Below are 13,196 nucleotides of genomic sequence, written 5' to 3'. Positions count from 1 at the left end.
TAAGAAGGATAAAAATCAATATTGAACAGCTGTCTTTACTTCCTAATCTCACTCCCATGTACTGAATGAAGTGTAATGGAGATGTATGTGATTACTCATTTAATAACTATTATAAAGGGTTTGAATAATGGGACAGACCTCAGGTTGTTTTTACAGTCCTAAATGTAGCATTTCCTTCTTCACATGCTGGCACCTGAACTGTTATGGAAAGTCAACAGTCTGCATGGGTGATATGAAAAAAATAGTAATAAGTGAGGCCATGCAGCAGTGTAAAAACTGAAATACTCCAGTTAACAATGAGTGAAGAGTGAAATAAAGCTTTGGGTGTCCTCATTTAGGTAAGGACAGGAGAGAACAGGAAAAAATGAGCATTAAGGCTTTTTGAATTTGTAGAAAATGAGAATAGAGGGAATTATCTGGATCAGCAATATGCAGAGTGCCGTACTGGTTATAGGATTGAACTGTCCTGGTATCAGATGGTTTTCTGACCATGTGATTACTAACATTCAAAATTTTAGCATATGCAGCTCTGACTCAGAAGACATGATTTTTCTGACAGACATCTGTAAGACCTAACTTTTTCTTTTTAATAACCTAACTATTGTAGTCTCAACAGAGCCGTGGCTTGCAAAAAATGCAAATTTCTGTATGTCTGATGAGGTAGGCTGTATGGAGTGGATGTTGTCAACAAGCTGGCTGGTGCTGGTGCTGCTCTGTCTCTTCAGGGATAATAGAATCTGGGAACAATTAAGAGGCAGCGTAATCAGTTCCTGGGGGCAGGAGCATACCCTCTTGCTTTTCAGCATTCCCTTGGCTGACTCATGAACTCTGTTGATTGACTTGGGAAGCAAATGAATCCGGCTCTCCTCCACAAGGAAGAGTTATGGAGGCAAGGTGGTGAGAGGAATACCTCAGATCTCAGTCATCTCCTGCCCTCTCTGCTGCAAAATGCATGGAATTTACAATGGCTACTCAGCTGCTAAGCAAGTTGGATTCCCCCCCCCTTAAATTGTGTCCGTCCTTTAAATTAAGGACTACAACGAGCTATAGCTGGGAAGTGCTCACGCATAAGCACAGAGAAGAGTCTTGGCAGCTTGCTAGAAAACAAACTGTAACTAACTATAGTTGTCCAAAAATAAATGCAGCCATAAGATTTGCAAGCACTTCATATGTGCTTTGGTAAACGAAGGAAATGGTGTGTTTGGATTCACAGCTCCTTGGGCTACCCTCTTGTTATTCAGTTTACCACGCAGGTAACTAAGAACTTTGCTTTGGGGTGCAGGTAGACATCCCTGCTTTAATGCATTTTCACGTTTCTTTCCACCCAGGAATCCTAAGAGCGTTAGCGGCTGGTTAATGAGGGCATGCAGGCAGGCAGGAGCCCCGGGAGCTGGGCAGCGTCCTGGTCTCGCAGGTGAGGCACGGCGTGGTGCGGAGAGGTTAGGTGACCTGCCACAAGCTTCCTACGTGAGCGTGGGCAGCTGACAATACAAACCAGATCATCTGTCTTCCAGTCCTACATGTGGAAAACACAAGAGCACTTAAAGCAAGATAGCACTCCAAACGTTTCTTTTTTCTTTAGCGCTACTTAGTTCTTTTGCCAAACAGTCTCTTCATTTTTTCCTTTTTTTTTTTTTTTTTTTTTTTTTTTTTTTTTTTTAAATCCTGTATTTTGATGCTGGTATGCTCTAGGTGGTTACTCATCTCCCAGGCACACAGAGCGGTGGGATAAAAGCTTGAAATACACAAAAGCACATGCAAGGAAGAGATGGGCTGCACGAGCAGGACTTGCCTTTAACCAAATTTGGTTTATGGTATCTTACATTCAAGGACGAGAAAAAGGCCAGCGGTAAAAAAACCTCCCGGAGGGTGAGTGGGTTGGTGGCAGGAGAAGCTGCTGAGGCGGGGAGAAGAGACAAGCACATGGAAAATAAGCTCCTGCTCCCTCAAAAACATGCATGCAGAATGATAGCGGGGTGGGTGTGGGGGCGTGTAAGCAAGTAACATCCCAGAAGCTGGAAGAATAAAATGAAAAGGCAGCAGGATCAGCCTGCAGATGAAAGGCAGCCCCTTTAACATTTGCTCCCGGACTCCGGCAACTCTCAGCAGTTGGCTGGAGACTAAGCTGGACGGTCCTGTGGAGCTCCAACAAAGGGACGAAACAAACCCCCGTCCCCCGGGGCCCCCCTCCCCGACAACGCGTGAAACAACTTGATAAATGATTGCTCTGTCAGGGGACGAGGGGATGGAGACGTCTGGGAGCGCAGAGGGAACGTATCTAATTCAGGCGCAAGGGGAGCTCGGGGTGGGAGAGGGGAGCGGGCAGAGGGGCGCTGGGGCGGGGGTACGCGCTCCCCTGCCTCGGCAGCACAAGTGAGAAGCGTGCGGAGGCGGGAGGGCGCGGGCGGCTCTCCGGGGGGCTCTCTCGGGAGCAGGCGGACGTGCTCCCCCCGACCGGACCGGACTGGACCGGTGGGGCTCGGGTGGGTTCCCCCTGCCTCCGCCCTGCCTCCGGCCCCCCACGCCACCCGGCCTAGCACTCGCATTACCTCATTTAATGGGGATGGCAGGAAATACAAACCTCCCCCCGCCGCTCCCAGCCCAGTCCAATAAGGGCTGCTGATAGCATTGAAAGCTGCAGAAACGGGAGCCCATGCCCTGGCTCTATTCAAGGGAACATTAATTACCCTAAAACAAAAACAAGAGGAGTTCACAGCTGGGGCCCAACACTTCAGATCCCCCTCCCTCCCTCCATCCCTCCCCTGCTGCTCCTCCGGAGTACGTGCGCGCCAGCTATTTATACGGTCTCCCCTCCCAAAGGAGCGATACTGGGCACGGAGCACCCTCTGTGCCCGACCCTCCGCCGCCGGGATTTATAGGGCCAGTGTTGCGCAGGCATCTCGGAGGCAGAGGCGGTCCAAGGGCTGGATTTGGGCCGGGAGAGAAGCCGCGTGCCACCGCCACCAACCAAAAAACGGCGATGTAGTTTGTGGAAAGCTGTGGCAGCCGGAATAGCGAGCAGTCCCCTGGAGTCCAGAGGGCTGCTGAAGGAAACCCGGGCTTGGGCGGCTTATCTCAGTGAGAATAGGAGGGAGCAGTGGGAAAACTTCAGTGAGTCCTGCTGGAAGCAAATAGAGGTTCAGTGGCAATGTCTTTTTCTCTCTCCCTCCCTCCCTGTGGGAACAGAGCAGAGAACTTAATTTAGAGCCCTCCTGAGCTGCTGGTTAATAAACGCTTGATCCAGGAGGCAGCTGCTGCCACCACTTACAAGGTGACCTGGAGCCCTGTTCCAGCGTGTCCCAGGCCACTATGTCATGAGCACCAGTTGCCAGGAATAGAGAGCATGGCAACGTGTATAAATAAATAAAATGGGGTTTGAGTGCGCTTCTGTGTTCGGCTGATGAAGAGGAAGGGCCTCGCTTCAGGAGAACGGAATGCCATTGAGTTTTATTCTTGTTTTGGTTATCTGGTTGCTGTCACCCGTCCAAAGAGAAGTTGGCCCCAAGCCTCGCTCTTGGGGCACGTTGGCAATAAATAGTAACAAAAATAGGTAAAATGTGGAGGCTACCTGTGAGGAAGAGTGCTCTGAAACATGTGGAAGGCAGTGTTTGCCAGCTGTCAGCTCCGAACACAGTCTTCACCAGCCAATTTGATCTCCCCTGGATATTGCCCTTCCCCTTCTCCTCTGTGCCCCTGCCCCAAGTTCTGCGATGAGCTCAGCAATTGCTTTGGCACAGGGTAAGGTGGCTCACCTGCAGTGGAAGCATTGCATCCATTTAGGCTGCTAACCCTCTGACTGTGCGGGAAAGATAGAGGCTAAAGCACCTGAGTGCTCAAAGCCCTCTAGCACCTCCCTGAATTCATCTTGTGTCTCCAGAAGTTTATAGGAAAATAATTTTGGAACAGCTACACATACAGCGTGAGAGCTATGAGAGATGCTCCTGTAAGTGCTGATGTGAGCAGCCCCTGCAAGAATCTAGCAACTGATGTGTAACTGCAGGGTAGCCAGTTCCACGCATTTCGGGTTAAGCAAAATGCTGTTCAGCTGAGTTAAGTAGACCTATTTATAATGTAGAGTGGCCTGGTTCAAGCACTGTTGCAGATTAGGACAACAGGAGATAGGGAATTAGTCAACCCTTTTAATGTTCTACCTAGCAGTAAGAGGGCACTGCTGATGGCCATGCCTGCTCTGCTCTTGGTCCTGCAAAGACCATCAGTGCTTTGGTTTGTTAGAGAGATAGCTGTCAGCCCTGATAACTCCCTTGGACGTCACTTTTGGAAAGAGGATACAGTTTGCCAAAGTTGCCTCGTATTAGAAAAACCCAAAGTATAGAAAGACTCTTTGTGCTATTTGGTTTGGATTATTGAGAAAGGAGGGGAGAGTAGAAGAAGGTTTCATGTAATGTTACCTCTACACTTCAGTTTATTTCTTGTGTACCTGAAACAGTGGGAATAAATAACCACTAAATCCACAAAAATTAATAATAGTACAAGCAAGACAAAGAATGATGTTCTTTGTGATCATTTGCACTGGGTTGCAGCACCTAAGTTGTAAAGCGTAACACAGGGACCTTTAGAATGCAGATCTTTACTCACAGTCTAGCAGGGAACAAATCTTGTCTTGTAATGCTGGATTTTTGCAAGTGCATACAACAGTCAGTAATGTAGGCAACCCATTTGTTTTTCATTTACTGCAAGTTCCCAACTCATATAGGACCATCTTCCACCACCACCATGTAGCATTTCACCTTTTTTCACCAGCAGCCTTGTCTAGTACTCCGGGCAGTAACTTTCTGCAGAAGGCCAGAGAGGACAACTGAATGCAGTGATTTCTTTTAAAGCCCCTGCAATACTTTGCCAAACTTGTAATCTTACATGGTAGTAGTTGTTGGTTGTTTTGGTTTTTTTTGGGGGGGGTTGGTGTTGGTTTTTTTTAAAGGAAGTAATTTCCTGCACAAAAGGGGAGTATTTTTTCACACGAGACATAATTAAACTGGAATTCATTGCCACAGGATGTTGTGGATGCCAGAAGTCGAGATAGGTTCAAAAAGCAATTAAACAAATTCATGGAAGAGAAGTTCATCAAGGGCAATTAAGCACAAAGATACAATCTCTGGCACAGGAAGTCTTAAGCCACAGCATGCTGGAAGCTGGTAAGGGGGAAGCCTTATGGTATGCTTGCGCCATTCTTACGCACCCGCCGAGTACTTGCTGCTAGTCACTGTCTGGGGCAGGATATTGGGCTCCGTGGACCTTCGGTCTGACCCAGTCTGATGGTTATATACATCTGTTGTGCTCTAGACAAGATGCACGGTGCCCAGTTTTACTAAGGAAATGCTAACAGCATGTAGAGATGCGCGTGACCCTTTGGAGTCCCTTTTCTGTGCCCCTTTTTTGCGGGCAGAAAGCAGAATCAAGACTAGGTCTTCTGGTGGTAGCAAAGGACAGAGCTGGGCTCACGAGGGAGGGAGGGGGGCCGCGGGGAAGGAAAGCAAAGCGGGCTGCTCAACCACTGTCCTGCTGGCACATCACGCGGTCTGCAGAGCGCACGGCATGGTGCTCGTGGACGAGCTCCAGGCGCTTCATGTTCTTCCAGAAAACTTGTGTCTGCGTGAGTCGCGTCCTCCAGCAACCTGCCCTCATCTGCCAACTGCTTCCTCTGGTACATCCAAAACATGGTGCCTTTTAAAATGGACTTAAAATGAGACTTCATGCTGATTAATAGCATGTAGATACATAAAGTAATTCCTCAGATGGAAAATAACTTGACTTTTAGCCTCTTTTTTTAGTTTTATGCTTCCTGCAGTTTACTTTGGTTCAGAAATTTGAGCGAAGCACTGTTAATACAACATTGTATTAAGTGCTGTTGTTCAAGGTAGGTAACACGTGGCTATAACTTTGTTATTGGAGAACACTTGATTTATCTCAATAACACTGCTTAATTTATATAGAGAACTGTAAAAGCAATAACCAAAAAACCTCAGATCCTCTCCCTCTACCCTAAGCAAGACTATAACTGTAAACTGTGCTGTAAGCGGGTATGTATCAGGGTGTCACAGGGATCAGAAGTAGTTTCTGTCTCAAATTCATTGATGATTCAGAGAAGGAAATAGGCAGTGTATTAATTAAATTCATGGATGTTAAAAATGCTAAAGCAGTTCTACTCAAAAGTGCAAGAACCTAGAGAGAGTTTAAAAGTATAGATGAAGAAATTCAAGTTAGGAAGCGTGTGCTGTCATATCTGGATGTAAATAATCTAAACCAGAGCTAGTTGTTGCCAACATTCGAGATGTGAGAACAAGTGTGCCATGTCTTGTGACTTTTGGCCAAAATCAGTACTTCATATTTTACTTGAACCTTCAGTTCTTGAAAATACTTTGAAAATATGGTCCAAATATATGCCCAGTTTAGAGAACGAAATTGGGCCCAGTGTTTCTTATAATTTAAAAAATGTTGTGAATCCAATAGGTCATGTGTGTTGTGTGGGCCTGACACCTTGTTCTGAATGTTTCAGAGAATAAAGCAGACCACTGGTTCAAGAGAGGCTATAAGAGCATAATGTTGCACGATGTTTTCTTCTTAGATTTGTGTTAATACAAAGGAAAGCTACTAACTGCATATAAAGGAATGTTATACCATAAAACATATTAAGACTGGCAGTAGCCCCTACCCTTTTGTGTAACCTTGTTTCTGAACACCTTAATACCAAAAAGATTTTAAAATTGTGTGGAAGTCATAGAGTATCAACTGCACAATAATGATAACTGCACAAGAATGATCCTATTGTGAAGAAAGATTGAAAGGCTTGAATATATTGGATGCTTACCTGTATCTAAAGGACACAGACACGGAGGGAGCCAAGGAAATTGGGTGATAGAAATAATAGGAGAAAGGAGGAGGAGAAAATTGAATCTGAGAACAAGGAAGGGCTCCTAAGCAGGAATAGGAACCTCTGCTCTTGAGACACTTATACTAGACAAATACGTTGGAGGGTGGCAGAGAATATCTTCCGAAGAGTCCAGGGTTAGAAATAGGATCTCGCATGCCTTTTGTGTCTCTGAATTTTATCCTCAATAAAGTGAATCGGAGAGCAGGGCTTGGTTAGTATCATGAACGGGTTCTCAGTAACCAATATCAGGATTATTTGACAAAGCAGGAGCATGGGGACACTTCAGACATGCATTCTGTTGACAGACTTGGGCTAAGTACTAAACAAGGGACTTGGGATTTACTGGAAGGTATAAGAAGGAATTAGATGGCAAATATACAATGATCTTGCTACGTGAGTCAGTGCTCTGGAGGCTAGCTGACTGCTCAGTGGTCAGTTTTTGATGGAGATGGGGTTTTTCACTGATAGGGAAAAAAGGTTGGCATCTCCTCAAATACTGTTTTTTCCTCTGGTGGTAGATGGCCATCAGGTTGGTAATCTCACACCCACCTTTCTCTTTGCCTAAAATGACGTCATGTGGGCCATGTTATGTGACCTGCAGGGCAGATGTGCAGCCCTTCTCCCCTTTAGCATCGCAGTCCGCTCGAAGTCCACTCCAAGTTTTGTCTATGCATGTTACAATTCAGCAATGGCTATTCTACTTTTAAGTCCTCACTCTACTCTGAATGGATATGCAGGCGTGGGCAAGACCTAGGCAAAAAAAGCCTCCTATTTGGTTTGGATGGAAGAGTCGGTGACAGTAACTGTAGAGTTGATATTGCCTCCTACCCTTTTCCAGAGAAGGCTGAAGGTTTTAGACATTAAAATATCTGTTTCTCAGTGGTTTTTTTTTCAGCTGTCCTTGTGGCGACTTAAACCATCTTTTCCTTGAAGGCAACTCACACAATGAAGTTAAAGATCATGTCTTCCCTGTTTCCTTCCTCTTTCATTCTGAGCTACTTTCATGTCTCAGGGTTTATCTGTCTCTTCACATTGAACTTTCTGAGCATGTTCTGGATGAGGCCCCGGCCTGGCTTGCTCTCGTTCCTTGTCCTGAGTCATGCCTAATATTATATACCTTGGAAGGATGAGTAAAATCCTGCAAAGACAAGTGGGAAAACTGTAGAATTCTCTTGACTCCAATTGCTGACATTGTTGATGTTTTGTGGTTTTTAATCTTATTAGGATTATTGCTTCAATAAATACCTTGCAGAGAAGAGTTCCGTGGGTTAGTTCGGTCTGTATGGGTGCAGCAGTATTTTCTTTCATCACTTCTAAATCTATTGTCTTTTATTTAGTTGGACAACTCCTTGCTCCTGTCTTATTGGGAGAAAAAGAGGGTGGGAATGGAGAATAAGTGCATCCAGATGGCTTTCTCTGCCTGCTTTATGTATCGTATGCTTGGATCATTTCACCTCTTACTTATCGCCCCTTGAACGCAGCCCAGAAATTTGAAAATCATTAGAGTTCTTATTCAGCAAACTTTTTAATGGACTGTAGACCATCCAAAGTCATGCTAACTAGGGTTGAACGAGTCTGAGTTTTGTAATGTGTGTATTTTGTAACTGAGTTATTAGACGAGCATCTTTCTGGAGCTCTAATTTATCTCAACTCTTTCTGGACTTTTGAGTTTCTGATGTTTAGTTTTGTTTCAAATGGGTTGAACGCGGTGTTCAAGACTGAAATTGTGTTTTCTGTATTATTCTTTATGTCTCTCTAATACAAAGCTCCACATCTGGTTTGTGGTTTTGACAATGACTGGAAACTAAGCAGATGTTTTCCCTGCGCTGTCCACGAGGGCACTTAGATCTTTCTCCGAATGGTTACAATTAATGTGGAACCCATCCATGTCTACAATTAATCCAACTTTCCTTGCCAATTTGCATATCCTTGCACTCGTGTGTACTAACATTTGTTTGCTGTAACTTGGGTTGATCTTTCAGATTTATTTTTTTAATTCTCGCTGGTTTTAACTAACCTAGAGTAGTATCATCAACAATATTTTTTTTCCTGCTTCACATTGTATATGCCCTTTTCCAGATCATTTAATATATTAAATGTTGATCATAGTATCCGCCCCTGGGACTTCCCCCATTAACCTTCTTGAAAACTGGCCATTTATTCATGCTGTTCGTTTTTTCTAAATTAGCTTTAATCTATTGACAGATGTTTACCTCTCACCCCCTGACTAGTTTTCCTAATAGGCTGCAGTGATTAATATTACCAAAGGCTGTTTGAAAATTCAAATTAATTATATCTAGCAGTTTTTCTTTAACCACTGTCTTGACTCTCCTTATAGAAAATATGGAGATGCCCATTTTTCTTGTGGAAATACCATGCTAATCTCTGCCTCCTGTATGGCATTAATCTAACTTTCATAACTACCCAGTTGAGCCATTTTACCAGGTACTAAAGTAAGGTTTACAAGTGTCTGTAATTCCCAAGCTCACCATTGCTTTTTAGACACGAATGCACGGTATCGCCTGCCCTGCAGCTTCGCCACTTCCTATTTAATTTTAATGATTGAGCTGCCAGCAAAATACGTAATACGCCGCTTCGCTCTTAACATTGTTTGAAACTCGGGCAAGTGCTACCCGGGCCAGTTTGTTTCCAATTTAAATTAATTTTATGTGACTCCAGGCATCAGTGGCAGGCTGCCCTGGGTTTTTACAGTGCCTGCTCTTGAACTGCTCGTTACCGGCACCCGTCAAGGGCTCCTGCAGGGTTCGGCTCTCTGCAGCTGTGATGCCCTCCTGCACCGATCTGTTTAGTGTAGCCAGCACAGCCTCTTGCTCTGGAAATATGCTTTGAAAAGGTCTTCCAAATATCTTGACAAAGCCTTACCCTCAAATTTTTGGGAAGTTGAACAGGTTTGTTAAAATTGGAGGTTTTAATTTTTTAATTCAAAGAAGCAAGCAATAAATAGTAATTTAAATGTGATTTTAATATTTTTTGCCTTTCGTGTTAGTAAAAGTTGGATTACCTCTGGACCTTGCTACAATGTGGAGATTTACAGCCAAATTCCATCTTTACGTTCAATTCAGTATTTTCTTCTGTACATGTTTAAGCAATTTATGGCTTTAATGTACATTTACTTGATTTGTTTTAATGTTTTAAGTGACAAAATCATAACTGTTTCTTCCTGTTTACAGAATAAACTATTTGCTTATGACCTGTATTAAAGTGCTTTTGGTTAAAAAGTTGAATTAAAAAATGCACTGAAACTTTAAAAATCAGTTTGATGATGAATTTTAGTATTAAACTGTGTTAAATGAGATGCTTTGCACCTAAAACTGATTTACTGCAGTTAGCCGACTGACCCGGTTGGTTTCTGATCTTCAAGTCCTCCAGGGCTCTATGAAGTCAACATCTCAGCATCTCACATAAAGGCTTTTATTCAGAAATTGGAAGAAGAATATAAGTTTTCAGCTTGCAGCTCAGTGCTCTAAGGGCTGTGTTCAGGTTGTAGGTAGGTCCTTGGCAGCAGCCGTGTCCTCCCGCGTGCTGTGCTGCGTTGCCACAAGTGACTGCAAGGTGGGCAGAGAAAGGTTGATCCACCTATAAAATAATACAGCAAAGAAGACTCAACCAGCTAATTGGTTTTAGGATTATAAATCCTAAAAGCTTCCCATGCCTGGTCATCGGTGATGCCCAGGAGCTGCTGCAGAGCTGCGAGCGAGTGGAGCAGGGGACGCAGGTGGGGGAGCTGGGCACCAGCCCGGCAGTGTTCCTATAAAGCTACCTGTGAAATTTCATCCAGGGTGAAGGGAATAAACAGAAATGAGGCACGTACTCTTCGTCGCTCACAGATGGGCTCCACACATGTCAAGGCTCAATTTATCCTATCAGTAAGGTCTATTCTGGGCTCTTCTGTGTTTTCTGCCAGTTCAGTCTGGGAGTTGTTTTATACCTCTTGGCAAATATTTGGTTTGGATGTTTTTAAGTATAATTTAAATTGATTGATGAAAAGTCAGAGAAAGCTTCACTTCTTACTGGTTATAGTAATTTCAAATTTAGCTTTAAATAAGTTTTAAAAGCATTAGCATATCTTGAGTATTTGAGTGTCAAGTTTCAGTGGATCCAAACAGCCCGTATTGCTGTTCTTGTAGTCTTCGCAGTGGTGCTGGTATCCCAAGTCAGAGCCTCCCTCTGTGATACAGTTAATATTCAAATGATATAAGGTTTATACTCCTGATGGGGGAGGGGGAACAGAAATTTTCGTAGGAAGCATTGAAAATGTTAGGCTAAGCATTGTTTCTTTATTTCTAAGTACTCGAGTGCATCTTGGATGTAGACTCAGGGTTCGGTACTTGGCACATTATACCAAATCATCCTATTTATCTCCCACTCTTGTAGTGTCATGCTGATTCCTTCCTATAGTTTGCGGTGTTGTTCTTTAGAGGCTTTGCGAACTTTTCAGCTCCTTAGATGCGCTTTCCACATCTTATATATTGACTGGCTTTGAAACCTCTTCCCCTCACACCTTATCGGGTTTAATTTCCCTGAGCTGATTTCCTGCGATGGAATTATTTCCCCTGTCCCTGAGGCTGTGGTTACATCCCACACTGCGTCTGGTCCCAGCGGCCTCTGAAACGTGGTCCTTGGCATGTGAGTGCTTGGTGTTTGCTATCCTAACTCTGCTTCTTCAGACACCACAGTGCATCTCAGATGTTTGAAGAGTTCAGCCTCACAGCTTTCCTGTGCATTAAGAAAATATTTTGCCTGTTTTGTGGAACAACAAAGTGAAATGCCCAACATCATCAAGGAAGTCTGTGGCACAGCTGGGAGATGAACTCTGATCTCCCTGTGTCTGTCCAGTACCTTAATTACGTGATCATCTCCACTGCCTCATCTCAAATTCATCTCTTGAAGTTGAACGAGCGTGTCAAACTGCATTTTTCATCTCTTTTCTCTTGCCTCTGCCTATAGCTCGAGGCACTGGAGGAGAGTGGAGTTTTTACATGTTGGGAGTCTTCTTCAATACTGTTCTTTTATCCCCTCTTTTTTTGCCTCCCTTCTTACATCCCAAGTCATGTGAAACCAAGTCTCTGTTCCCTTCTACGTCTGAAATGCAATTTTCTGTATTCATACACATACTTGCCATCAAAAGTTTAATCTCTGTCCTCCGTTTTAATGCTGTAACAAGATTTTATATTTTTGTTTAGGACCTTCACATTTTCCTTCCTCTATGACATTCAACTCTAGGCAACCAGTGGTTTCTGCATTTGCCATCTAAATCACGTTCTTTCCTGTTCAAATTTTACTATCCCCAGCCTGATTCAGCGTAGAATACAAACCCTTTTCTGCCTTGTACACAAAAATCGATGTACAGGGTTAGATCAAAGGTCCGTCTAGCCCAGCATCCTGTCCCTTGTTTTACAGCGGATACCCAGGGAAGAGTGTCAGAATGGGGCAGTTGAGCAATGATACTTACCTAGACTGTGCTCCCAGCCTCTGGCTCGTATTTGCAGCTCAGAAACTTCCTTTTGTATTTAACAGCCCTAGATAGATTCCCCCCACTTCTGTTAATTTGCCTGTTTCTTCTGCGAACCCATGTACACTTTTAGCATCCATAATATTCCACGGCAAAGAGAAAGGCAGGTGAATTATTGCTTGTGCAAGGAAGTGTCTCCTTCTGTTTGTTTTTATCCTGATAATTTCATTTGATGTCCGTCCATTCTTTTTTCAGAAGGAACTACGAGCACTCATTCTCCATGCCATTTCTGGTTTTATAATCTTTTATTGTTTTGCATAATTGTTTTTCCTGCAGAAGCTGTTTCATGCATTTGATCACTGTTGTTGCCCTGCTCCAGCTATTCAGTTCTTCGCTCTTTTTTTTTCTTTCCAAATGTGGGGGCCAGAACTGCATGTAGTGTTCAGGGTGTAGGTACACTCTGCATTTATACAGAGGTCTAATGATGTTTTATTTTTCATTCCTCAGCATGCCTACTGTTATTAATTAATTTTTGACAGCTTCCACTATATTGCTTCTACTTCCAGGGTTCTGCACGCTGCTGCCCAATCTGCATCTCTGCTGAGCATTTCCCTTTTACTTTTGCTCATGATCTGGACCCTGACAGTTACTCTTGCTTCACCAGAATTTCCTTTTTCCTCTTGCTTCTCCCTTTTTATGCTTTGACCATATCTGAAAGAGCTTCCTTCCTCCAGTGTTCCTACCAACCTTGATCTCTAAATTCCTGCCGAAGATTCATACTACAAAGCCCTTCAAAAGCATCTGTTCTTTTTTTCCCCTTATCTAGTATACCAG

General features: G+C 43.8%; 1 protein-coding gene across 2 annotated transcripts in view; it reads left to right on the top strand.

Moving 5' to 3' along the window:
* Positions 1–13,196, top strand: part of LOC126047774 (cat eye syndrome critical region protein 2) — a 97,443-nt gene that overhangs the window by 22,791 nt on the left and 61,456 nt on the right. The window lies entirely within an intron of this gene.

Source organism: Accipiter gentilis, chromosome 18, assembly GCF_929443795.1.
Source record: "Accipiter gentilis chromosome 18, bAccGen1.1, whole genome shotgun sequence".
NCBI lineage: Eukaryota > Metazoa > Chordata > Aves > Accipitriformes > Accipitridae > Astur > Astur gentilis.
Note: the sequence above shows the minus strand (reverse complement) of the source record. Positions and strands in the feature narration are given on the sequence as shown.